Source organism: Procambarus clarkii, chromosome 65, assembly GCF_040958095.1.
Source record: "Procambarus clarkii isolate CNS0578487 chromosome 65, FALCON_Pclarkii_2.0, whole genome shotgun sequence".
Taxonomy (NCBI): Eukaryota; Metazoa; Arthropoda; class Malacostraca; order Decapoda; family Cambaridae; genus Procambarus; species Procambarus clarkii.
Window position 1 is genome coordinate 19,496,872 of NC_091214.1, and position 13,191 is coordinate 19,510,062.

General features: G+C 43.5%; 1 non-coding gene across 1 annotated transcript in view; it reads left to right on the plus strand.

The window, feature by feature from the left end:
* The window catches only part of LOC123771144 (uncharacterized), a 21,697-nt gene extending 9,678 nt beyond the window's left edge, over positions 1 to 12,019 (plus strand). Inside the window, exons 2-5 of the transcript XR_011223748.1 lie at positions 4,367 to 5,823; positions 6,909 to 7,020; positions 8,852 to 9,120; positions 10,089 to 12,019. This is a non-coding gene — a transcript (uncharacterized protein). The remainder of the gene's footprint in view (positions 1 to 4,366; positions 5,824 to 6,908; positions 7,021 to 8,851; positions 9,121 to 10,088) is intronic.
* Positions 12,020 to 13,191: the final 1,172 nt, after the last annotated feature.

Sequence of the window (13,191 nt, forward strand, 5' to 3'; positions counted from 1 at the left end):
GTTAAATCGGACTGATGAAATAAAAATTGTGCCAGGGCGCGTGTTGCTTTCTTGACACTTTAGAATTGTTGTGTTTTGTTCGTAGGCTGCCCCTCTCCCCCCCCCCCCCCACACATGTGTGTATATTTGGCTTCGCGGCTGAGTGGACTGCGCTCTGGGGTTGTAGTCCTGAGGGCCCGGGTTCGATCCCTGGCAGAGGCAGAAATAAATGGACAGTTTCTTTCATCCGGGTGTACCTGTTCACCTAGCAGTAAATAGGTACCTGGGAGTTAGTCAGCTGTCATGGGCTGCTTCCTGGTGTGTGTGTGTGTGGTGTGAAAAAATATAGTCAGAAACAGTTGATTGACAGTTGAGAGGCGGGCCGAAAGAGCAGAGCTCAACCCTCGCAAGCACAACTAAGGTGAAACACACGCGGATGTCAGGGTGTAGAAAGAGATATGAGAGACATGTGACAATTAGCATAAAGACCGAGGTGTAAGTGTAGGTATATAAGGTGTACAGTGACAAGTGAGGCTCCACGGGGGAGACATCTCCCGTCACGCAGGGTGCAGTCGCACCTCCACACATCTCCAGTATCAGCTCTTGATACTGGTAATGGCTCAAAAGGGCCACCACTTACGGGCTATTCGTGCCCGTGCCACCTTTTGGGTGGCTTAATCTTCATCAATCATCAATCAAGTGAGGCGCGGCTGGACACACACCAACCACACGTCTACCACAATACTTCCCCGACTCTAAGTGTCCACCAATGGCATAAATCTGAGGTGGACCCGCTACACACCTCTTTACGGGCTCACCATAGCCGGTGCTACATGAACACTTCGTCCTGAGTAGCTAAATCTTTAACAACAACAACGCTAGACACCACCTCCATCAATAGTTTTAAAAATAGCTTCAAGAGCTGAAGTTCGACCTTTCAGACTCAAATAAGCGAGTGCATATAGGTGAGTACACACATACGCACACAAGACCAGTCCTTGGGGTAACCCCGTTACCTTGGTGTTCGTGTTTGGTGATGGGGGGAGAGTGGGGGGGGATGGTGGAGAGGGAGGTGTTGTGGTGGGGAAGGTGGAGAGATCTGTTGTGGTGGGGGAGGGATGTGTCGTGATGGAAGAGGTCATGAAGATGTTGTCCTGGTGGGGGGGAAGAGGTGTTGTAGTGGGGGAGGGGGGAGGAAAGGGGGGACTGTTTCAGGTGGTGTTGTGGCATATATTTTTATTTTTGTCCACTTGTCTGGCCTTAGTGTCACTCACCTGAGTGCACTTACCTCATATATTTATCCTATCTCTCCCACTCTTGGCGCCATTGTGTCTCCACTGTAGGTGTTGCCTATGTAAGAGTGAGAGGCAGGAGAGGAACGTGTGTACACCAGAACCTGCTCTTGAGCACCAGCACCAGCGTCCAGCGAGGCAAGGTCATCCTCCCAGTAACAGTCGCTTGTATCATCTTAACCCCTTGGGGAGAATGGGGGACCGTCCTCCGGCCCGGGGGTGATGGGGTGAGGGGGAGAGTGAGAGAGAGGGAGAGAAGAAGAGAGAGGGAGACTCAAGACTCATCAATCATCAACTTTCAGCGATTTCTACCTGGGGTAGGAGATGGCAGGTCACATTTGTGACTGAGAAAACACAAGCGATGGTGATGTCTGCACGTGGCAAATCAGACAGGCTTGCAAATGGGTGACAAAACCCTAGAGTTCACAGTTGAAATTGACATCTTGGGAATGAAGTTCGACAATGAAGAGCCACGTGCTTAACCTAGCACAAAAGGCAGCCAGGAACCTTACAGCCCAACGGTACATCTCACATTTTGACAGCGAGGGCAACAAAACCTTATATGCAGCACAAGTTCGCTCTCAGCTAGAGTATGCAGCCCTCTCCTGGACCGCCCCCCCCCCCCCATCATTCATCACACCATTTTTGTCACATTCGGTAATATATATATATATATAATATATATATATATATATATATATATATATATATATATATATATATATATATATATATATATATATATATATATATATATATATATATATATATATTAGTATATTTTGGTAGCAGTCTTTCCTGTAGACATATATTATTAAATATGACCGAAAAAGTAAGATTAATAATTCTAACACGAATTTTCTCAATCTTTCGTACATTACGCTTCACTGTTTGAGGTAAATCAAAAATCACTTCTCCAAAATTCATTTTTATTTCTAGTCTGACGCGACACGGGCGCGTTTCGTAAAACTTATTACATTTTCAAAGACTTCACAAATACACAACTGATTAGAACTTACGTATCTCTGATTTTATATCTACATTTGAGTGAGGTGGGAGGGGTGATGTGGCATTAACACAAGACAGAACAAGAGGGGATATTAATAGGGTATTAAAAGTATCAACACAAGACAGAACAGAAACAATGGGTATTGAATAGAAGTGTTTGTAGAAAGCCTATTGGTCCATATTTCTTGATGCTTCTATATTGGAGCGGAGTCTTGAGGTGAGACTCAAGACTCACCGAGTCTTGTGACTCGGAGTCACCTCAAGACTCCGCTCCAATATAGAAGCATCAAGAAATATGGACCAATAGGCTTTCTACAAACACTTCTATTCAATACCCATTGTTTCTGTTCTGTCTTGTGTTGATACTTTTAATACCCTATTAATATCCCCTCTTGTTCTGTCTTGTGTTAATGCCACATCACCCCTCCCACCTCACTCAAATGTAGATATAAAATCAGAGATACGTAAGTTCTAATCAGTTGTGTATTTGTGAAGTCTTTGAAAATGTAATAAGTTTTACGAAACGCGCCCGTGTCGCGTCAGACTAGAAATAAAAATGAATTTTGGAGAAGTGATTTTTTATTTACCTCCAACAGTGAAGCGTAATGTACGAAAGATTGAGAAAATTCGTGTTAGAATTATTAATCTTACTTTTTCGGTCATATTTAATAATATATATATATATATGTATATATATATATATATATATATATATATATATATATATATATATATATATAATATATATATAATATATTGCTCTAGTGCTCTTGGGAGGTGGTGATCTTTGGTGTATTTAAATACTCCGAAATTACCATCTCTTTTAAGGGTCTGAGCAGGTGGTGGAGCGGGTTAAGGCGTACCTGTTATGCCAGTTGCTGGAAGGCTTCTGTGCTGGCTAGGGTTCGAGTCTCCTGGTGGGAAAGTGTTCTAAAGTTATATATATATATATATATATATATATATATATATATATATATATATATATATATATATATATATATATATATATAGAGTATCACACGCAGTCTGTAAGTGACAGCTCAAGAGCTCATCACAGGCCAGCGGATGATAGTCAAATGATGACCAGACCACACACTAGAATGTGAAGGGACGACGACGTTTCGGTCCGTCCTGGACTATTCTCAAGTCGATTGTGTGGTCCAGGACACAATCGACTTGAGAATGGTCCAGGACGGACCGAAACGTCGTCGTCTCTTCACTTTCTAGTGTGTGGTCTGGTCAGTGTAAGCAATTTATGTAATGTTTTACCTTATTTTTAACTTTGGATAAGAGAAGGTAATGCAGTATTGAAGTTGACGCGAGATGTAGTTACCCACACGAACTGAACTGCCAGAGATAAGTTTAGCCTGGCAACATTTACTGATGAGGCGTCATCTAGTGCTTGTGTCACCAGATCCATGTACGGGTTTTGGCCGATATATTTCACTGCGATAAAGAATGGATTTTCTAGTTTCCATTTGCACTCTTGTGTTGTCTGAGAGTTCTTTCCGTATGAGACTTTGAGGCTTGTGTTTGATCACCCAAGATTCTATTCAACAGTAGGCTGTATATATTTATTACAAGTTTGGTGTACCGTCGACTTTATCGTGTTGTATGTTATTTAGGCTTTGTGAGGGTGTGTATAGATCTTTAGGTCAGGCTTCAGAAAGAAGAACATTGCAGCTTGATTGTAAGTTATTTAGAGATTATGGTGAGGATAAGCAGTCGATGTTTAAGCTGTGTGTCTGCATTATTTCCAATAATCTTGGTCGCTACTAGAATAGTCACTACTTAAACTTGTAATGTGGGTGCTGCTATCCCTACACGGAGACATAGAGGGCCCCTTTGATCATTACTAAGAAGGGAAGAATTATGAGAAGACGCTCAATAGTGAAACATAGGGCGAAGGTATATAGTCTGGGATGACTCACCATCAGTATCTTAGTGATAGTGAGAGAGAGAGAGATAAGAGTGGCAGCACTCTGGCTACCACACTGTAAGGACCAGAGTTCACTCAGTATATAACTTAATCGAAGAGATTCTTCGTTGGTAAATTGCATGTTATTGTTTTTCGAAATCTGCAGATTAATGAAAGTGGATTTAGAATAATGAGTGTGATGGTGTGATGTGCAGCAAGGACTCGCGGAGAGATGACTCAGTGTGCACTAGGGAGAAGAGTGTGCTATACGAGACAATGAGAAGTGTGGACAGTATGGGAGTAGCGAGGCAAGACTTGGCCAGGAGTGAGAGAGTGTCATGGCGGGCGGGAGGTGGAGGACACACACATGATACTCGGGACACTTCAGCCTAGGTTCAGGCGCTTCCAACTCTCCCGTGGCCATGACGCCGCCTTACCCAGTACCCACGTGGTGGGCGTGGGCGGCTCTTGTGGGCGTGGTCGTCTTGCAGGTGGCAGCCAGTGATGGCGGGGCGTCCGTGACCACCACCCTCACTCCTGCCCCCACCACCACAGGGGGCGCCACCAACGCCACCATAGGGGGCGCCACCACAGTGGGAGCCACCACCACAGTGGGAGCCACCACCACAGGGGGAGCCACCAACGCCACCACCACAGTGGGCGCCATCACAGGGGGCGCCACCAACGCCACCACAATACCGGTGCTGACCACCAGCATGGAGACCCCGCGGGTGGAGGTGTACACAGAGAGGAACGTGACGCAGGTAAACATAATCTGTCCGTCAGGGCCGCGACTGTTCCCCGGGGTGTCCAGGGCCCCGGACCGGGCCACCACCCCGGACGCTGCCGACGCCACCGCCTACGCCACCACAACCCTGGTGACGCCAGCCGTGTCTGGCCGCGGCGTTGAGGTGGACCTGGGCCAGCTGGAGGATGGTGGCGGCAACCAGCTGGTTGTGGATGTGGAGGGGTGCGGCGAGGTGGGCGTGGGCGGGGGCGTGCCCAGGTGGGCGGAGGGCCTGACCCTGGCCATCAAAGGGTCACTGATGCTCAGGTCAGGGTGGTGGGAGGGGGCGGAGGCCCTGAGGGAGGTGTGGATGCGTGTGGCCATTGGTGTGGATGGTGAGAGGCTGTGCCACGCCCTCCCGCCCACACTGGAGACGCTGGATGTGTCACACACGCCCATGGACGCCCTGGTGATGGCACCTGAGTGTGTCCCGCCCACCCTGCAGCGCCTGGAGGCCTCGCGCGCCGCCCTCGCCCGCCTGCAGCTGTGCACGCCCACTCTGGTCACCCTGCGGGTCTCCAACAACGAGGTGGACGCCGGGATGCAGTGGGCGTCGTGCGAGGGACGGTGTGGCGGGCGTGGAGTTCCTGGAGGCCAACAACAACCAGCTGACGGCGGCCAGCACCTGCGGCTGGCCCGGTCTCCGTACCCTCGACATCAGACACAACCTCCTCCGTGACCTCGACCTCGCCGCCTGTCCACCAGCGAACCTCACGCACCTCAACGCCGCCCACAACTATCTAGTGCTGCCGCCCACACTTCCGCCCACTCTGCTTCTCTTGGACCTCAGTCACAACCAGCTCACCACTCTACCCACCCTCACACACGCCCTCACGGTAAGTTACTTTCTCACTCCTCTCATAATTCTCCTCTTTCTTGTTTAATTAAGACCACAGATCAGCAAGAGCGCGCGCTAGGTGCTGACTTGTGCTTCAACGGCTCAAACCTCACCCCAGAAACTCTTTTAAACGCTGTTTTTATTAGTTTCCATTAAGAATGAACTGTGCTTAGTGGTAACAGTCATATTAGTAACAGGTTGAAGCTGGAGCCAACTGTGCGCCAGAGCTTCATATGGGCAGTTGACGACTCCCCGCGTATCAGCGAGTTGAGCCATCATGGTCCAAATACTTGTCAGTCAAGGAATGAATGGTCGCTGATGGAGTGATGTTCTAGAACCAAGAGAGTGGCACCTCCAGCATGAAGCTGTTGACGGTAGGGCGCCTTGTGCTGGGGTTATCATCTGGTTATCCACCAAGCTGGGGCCAGGTAGGAAACTTTCACAACACGACGAGTGGGGTTCACGGTGCTAGATGGTATGAAGCATATCTTCTAAATAATCCATTATTCTACTTCGTGAAAGCTGTCAGAGTGTAAAGCTTGGGGGGAGAGAGTGTGCCAGAACGTCTGAGTGAGTGCATCTTTCGTGACGTCTAGACGTCACTTGGGGTGACATCTGACCAGTGTGTCCTGAGGCAGAGACTAGATCATTTGCAAAGATAAAATTAAATACCAAAATACCAGTGTCTTTCGGCGAAGATTTTGAGGCTTGTATATTCTGATTTCAAATGCAGTTTTCAAGTAATCCATTTTGGCGAGTGGTCACCTTCAGTAAGAAATTTTAGAGGACTTTTGTATAATAGTTTGCCTGAGAATGTTGATGTCACTAGGGTATATTTGACTGAATTGTAAATTATTTTCACAAGCTAATTAAATGTTTTACCGGCATTTGAAAATGATTCTGGCTTCGTTTTGAACATTTATTCAATACAAGGCCTACAGGCAATAGCCTATTCGTGTTGATGATATCACGAATGAATACAATAATATCAGTGTATTTCAGAAATGTTTGTGACCACCTTAATGACTTGTCTCTTGTGGGTGTGGCGTGTGACGGGCGTGACGGGCGTGACACGGAGGGCAGGACGTGGACGTGTCACACAACAGGGTAGTGGAGGTGGGAAAGTCACGGTTCAAAAGAGCGCGCAAGTTGCTCCGTCTCAACCTGGCCTTCAATCACCTGACGCGGCTCCACGGTCAGTCCTCACCTCAACCAATCTCTTGTACCAATACTTATACTTATATACTTATACAATAATATACTTATACTTATACTTATACTTATACTTTAAAAACAACAAACTGTCTACGCAGTATTCCTGCGCCGTGATCATAGACGCCGTTATACGCGAGCTGTCATATTCTCTCTCTTGTCTCATACAACTCCATATAATATCGCAGAGAGAATACATTAATTGATATTTCACTTTTTACACCATTTCCTTTCTTTCCTTATATCCATAATACTTATACTTATTTCCAGGTCTCTTATATAGAATTATTATTTTAAGTTCATTACATCATCTTGTGTATATAAGTACCACTTATACTTATATACTCATATTGAGTATATAAGTACTTATGTACTTGTATACTCGGTTTTAATGTTAATGTCTTGTATAATATTAAGCCTATTGTAATTTTTATATGCATAAGCACTTGTCATAAATCTATCGATTTATAGGCCTAAGTAGTAATTGATGTCTAGCAAGTTCTTTAGTACACCCGTTATCAAAATGCTTTGCTCCTTTGAAAATACAACGCGCTAAATTTTATTTAGGGACGTTTCCTTTCATCTACTGCATCTGTTCCCAGCAAGTAAGTAGGAATGCGGAATTAGGCAAGTTTTGTGGGGGTTACATCCTTGGGAGGTTCAGTAGTTCAGCTTTGGCAGTGATTTCGATACAAACCTAAGGTATATATATAGTATATATGTAAAGGCTCCATTATAGCGAGTGGTAGAACCCTTCATTCTCCAGGTGAGAGGCGGGTAATCCATATCCGCCAGCCAGATAAGAGGCCGCAGTCAATACCATCATGTCGGTCAAGGCGGAATATTGAGCCGTGGATCAGTACCCCTCACACACATACAAGGCATCCACACACACATGGTGGACTCCACACCCATCTTGTGTGGTGGACTCCACACCCATCTTGTGTGGTGGACTCCACACCCATCTTGTGTGGTGGACTCCACACCCATCTTGTGTGGTGGACTCCACACCCATCTTGTGTGGTGGACTTCACACCCATCTTGTGTGGTGAACTCCACACCCATCTTGTGTGGTGGACTCCACACCCATCTTGTGTGGTGGACTCTACACTCATCTTGTGTGGTGGACTCCACACCCATCTTGTGTGGTGGACTCCACACCCATTCTGTGACGTGTGGATCACTACTCATCCTGTGGGCGGTGGCAAAAAGGTTACAGAGTACCAAAGTGGGTGGTTAAGATACTAGACTCCAATGTCGTATAGGCTAAGCAATTTACATTAGTGGTGAATTAGTTGCAAATAGTTAAAAAAAAATCCTCAAATTGTTTCATCAAATTACAAGGGTAATGAGGCAGTTACAGCACTGTAGTTTGTGTTGTGACAGGGGGTCTGTAGGTAAACAAGTAGAGACTTATTGTAGCCAGTGCAAATGCAATCAAGTTTTCAACGACATTGAAGAAATTTACGTTGATATGGCAAGAACAGTTGTGAAATTGAAATTGAAATAAGTTTATTGAAGTAAAATACACACACAAAGGGATGAGGTAGCTCAAGCTATTCTTACCCCGTTCAGTACATCGTGTTAATACATACATATAAACACATCACAAACAATAAACATAATACCAAACATTCTGAGAGATAAACATATACATTTCCTGAACAGTTGTGAGGTTGTTGCAGTATACTTGTACTCTATGAATTTATTAGATTAATTAAAAGTTAAGTCTTCACTGTGAGGTTAGAAGAGATATGGACGAAAGTTAGTGAGTCTGTATTGGTTTGTACATAAAGCCAAGATTGTGTCCTCAGAGCGGGACTTGGCTGGGCTACGGAACTTGCGAATGTTGGACGTAAGTCACAACCGGCTGCGACACATCGCCCCGGCCTCCCTCATGCACCTGCATCAGCTGCGGCGCCTTCACCTGCAGAAGAACCAGCTGACAACGCTGGACGCCCGGGACCTGGCCGCCCTCAAGCCGCACACGCACGCTACCCTCCAACACAACCCCTGGGAGTGCTCCTGTGCTCTTCTCGCAGACCTCGCCACCCTCCAGGCCTGCCCCACCTGTCAGCAACAGGTACACTTTCTACACCCAGGCACACTCCCTGTACCCAAGTACACATTACAAAATAATAATGAGGAAATCAGTAGAGGCCATGAGGAGGATTCGAACCTGCTCACGTGGTACTGCCAAGCACAAGCCCACTACATGGTCAAAAGCCATGCAACCCGGGATTGAACTGAATCCTCAAGGGGTGGTGAGGCTTCGCACATTGCCTACCTCCAACGCTTATCTTCAAATGCACAAAGAAATCACATTTACATGTATAAATGAGAAAATCAGTAGGCGCCATAAGAAGTTTTCAGGAACGCCTACTGAGTTTCTCGTTGATACATTATGTTAATGATTCTTTGGGGGGGGGGGGGGTAGAAATAGCCTAAGCTACTCTATCCCTTTGCAATGTATTTCTTTCTTATCTCAATAAACATACTTGAACTTGAAATGATTCTTTGTGCATTTGAAGAGAAGTGTAGGAGACTCCTAAACTACAAGCCAGAGAGCATGGTGGGGGGGGGGGAGGCAATGTGTGAAACCCTGATTAGGCTTCAGTGTATGCCTCAGGAACCCTAGAGAAGTCGGTGAAATCCCAGGTTGTAATGTTTTCCATGTTGTGGTGTAGTGGTGTACAGCATTTACCCGGTGACCGCAAGGGAGTATACCCAGATCATAAGTTCAAATTCTCCACGTGGTTCCTATTGATTTTCTCATCATCATTATCATAATCATCATCATTCTTTAGTGTGACATGGTCTTCAATATGGCTTAAATCTTGATATGTTGCCCTTCAGTGTGAAAAACATCTTTGTTGTCCCTTAGATCTTTATTAAGTACCCATTAATGTGGCTTGGATTTGCGATGCTTTTCATTGCATTTGTTGCCATAACTGTGGCCTGGGTCTTTGCTGCCCTTGGATGGTGATATACTTTACTATACAGCATATTAATTTATACTGCATGTACCTTATAGATTACCATGTCCTGCAGACAGTAGCACTGGAGTGCCGGGAGTGGGGGTCCTGGATACCAGCCTCAACCGTCATTCACTCGTGTCTCCAGGCAGTACACGAGGTCACCCAGGTACAAGGGAATTAACGTCGACGACGATTCTGACGAGGATTTGTCTGAGGAGTCCAAGACACTATCAGGAGGCGGTGACGGCAGTTCAAAGGCGGTAATATTGGTACCAGGGCTGGTAGTGCTCCTGCTAGCAGCCATCACAGCCGTTCTGGGTTACCAACTTTATCATCGTCATCGTCGGGCCATCACCTCCAGATTATCCCCATTCTGTGGTTTCTGTGGGTATTGTGCCCCTGCCACAGTCAACAACAACAACCACAATAACCACCAAAGGGATCGCCTCTCACAAATAGCCAATGATTCAGATACAGAGACTGAGTTGTGATGCAAATTAGCAGGCTGAATTGTGATTTAGATATGCAGGCAGAGTTATGAAGGAGATACGGGGACTGAGTCGTGATTCAGATATTGTATTGACTTGAGTCATAATTAAGCTGTGATTTAGATACAGAGACAGACTGGATTTAGCCAAAGAATCATAAGAATCAAATAATCATTGATGAAACTTATTATTGATATGGTGGCAAACTTTTTAAAAGTACAGTATTAAGAAAAGGAAATACCGGTATGTAAAAGTTATGTCTGTAGAGAGCTTTTCCTAGCTTTGTTTATCATGTCACTAATTAAAGATTATGTGTGGGTAACCTCACAATGCTGAGAATTTTGTTCTAGTGACAGACATGTGAAAATTAGTTTCATAAAAAAAATAAACGTTTCACACAAAAATAATTGAAAACTAAAAACTTAATTGAAAACTAAAAACTTTACGTTAAGTAAGATACATGTGACAAATTTAAGTAAAAGAGTTACTTTTATACCGGAATGTGACATTGATTAGTGAAGGTTTTACTGCTGTAGATAAAATCTTGTGTAAAAAATGTCATATAATTATTAACATCGTGTGTAGATGTTAGCTTCAGCCCTTATTTACTTTATGTAATCGAAAACTAACCTTTATTGTGTTATCACATGTAAATAATTATTATGTGGAAGCGTCCTAATAAAATATAGAGTGCTGCTCTGAGAGCATTTAAGTGTAGTTGCCCAGTGTTATTTGAAATGATATTGAAACAGTAGAAATATATCTGCTGTTTGTTTAATTTGATAAACGATTGAGATTACTTGAACATTCAGCTTTAATAATTTTTCTACCTTTTGTAAATTTAATGTAAATTATGCCATATTTACTGGAGATACTATCAGGTGTAATTTTAATGAAAATTACATTTTTAGTTGCTATTTGCTTGAAGCACCTACAGGTGAATTACCTAGTAAGCAAGATGGAATGTTTTTCGACCTTTATTTTCGTCATGTTTTAAGCTACAGGTGTCAAGAAGAATGTTGAGCATAATTTTGTAGATTCTCTTGTGAGCATTTGCAATTTATCTTTCTGGGAAAGATTGTGTATTCCAAGTACTGGAGACTTGCTTCAAGAAAATTTAACTTAGTGAAGAGTCTACATAAAGTGGCTTCCAAATAACATATCTCATGTTTTTGAGGCAGTGTTTTAAGTTGACCCAAGTTGCATTTCTTTGTAATGGTAATTTTAGGTGAGAGAGTTTTGAGAACACATCTCAGTGACATTGATAAGGTACATTTATAAGGGATGATGCCCAGCAGAAGACAATGCACAATGAGGTGATCAGACATAAATATTGACTGTTTAGAGGAATGCCTGCCTAAGTCTTGTTGACATGTAGCAAGGTTATGAAGACGTGTATAAGTAATATAGTATATATATTTTTGTTTCCGGTGTGGTCCACCCATAATGCACTATCCATTTTTTTGTACTAATTTTGGATGAATATTGTGGCAAATAATAAAAATTATATTAGTTATTACATATTTTTAATTTCTAGTGTTCTTTAAAATAGTATGAAATAACCAACCCGTTCTCGCAAATTTAATAAGTCAATATTGACTTATTAGTTGCGTGCATAGGTGACATACTAAACATAATAGTTTCCCTTGAAAAGCTTCATAGAAAACACCGACCTTGCCTAACCTACTTAGTATGTTAAAATAAGCATCTTATAGCTTCGTAATTACAATTGTTACTTAACCTATTATAGGTATAGGTTAGGTAATAATTGTAATTACGAAGCAATAAGATGCTTATCTTAACATACTAAGTAGGTTAGGTAAGGTCGGTGTTTTCTATGAATCTTTTCAAGGGAAACTATTATGTTAAGTATGTCACCTATGCACATATTTAATAAGTCAATATTGACTTTTTAAATTTGCGAGAACGGGTTGCAACGAAATAACCAATGAAGAAAACCACATTAGGCCTTTCCTACTTTGGGATACCAGAACACACTTCTGACTCATCTTAGTGAACCTCATTAAAACCCATAACACCCTCATTTACAAATCTTGAAGAAAAGTCAGGAAAAGTCAACCAAACCCTTGGAACAATCAAGCGCACCTTTGACTTTTAGGAAAAGAAAGAAGTGGTTCAACTGTATAAATCTGACTCTTCGTGCAAACTGCAGGTACCATCAAGAATAAGTATATATCTCTGGTGCGCCCCATTTTAATAATTCACTGTGTCGGGGACAGGAAGCTGTCCTAGATCTTGACCCCCCCCCCCCATCCGTCTAGAGAGGCACTTTTTTTTTTATTAACAAGCTTAGGTATACACAACAATGCTGCTACCCTATTCAATATGGAAGAGTACAAAGTATAGATAAAAATACTAGCAATAAGTTCATCTAGTATCCCCATCTCACAGGATGGTTAGTCATACATGGAATCAGGAGAGACCATGAAATGCGAGGCTGATGTATTATCCTGCTCTAGCAAACTTTGGGTACAGCACAAGAATATATTACAATATTCGTGAGTGTATGAAGTAGTTACAGAGCTCAGAGTACCTCATACCATTTGGTCTGAAATCATTGAATACAGACCAATCACAGATATAGTGTTGGAATGTCTCAGCTCTTGTTCACATAGTTTACAATTGGAATGTTCACCATTGGGGGGATTCATTACCTGCAGCCACCTG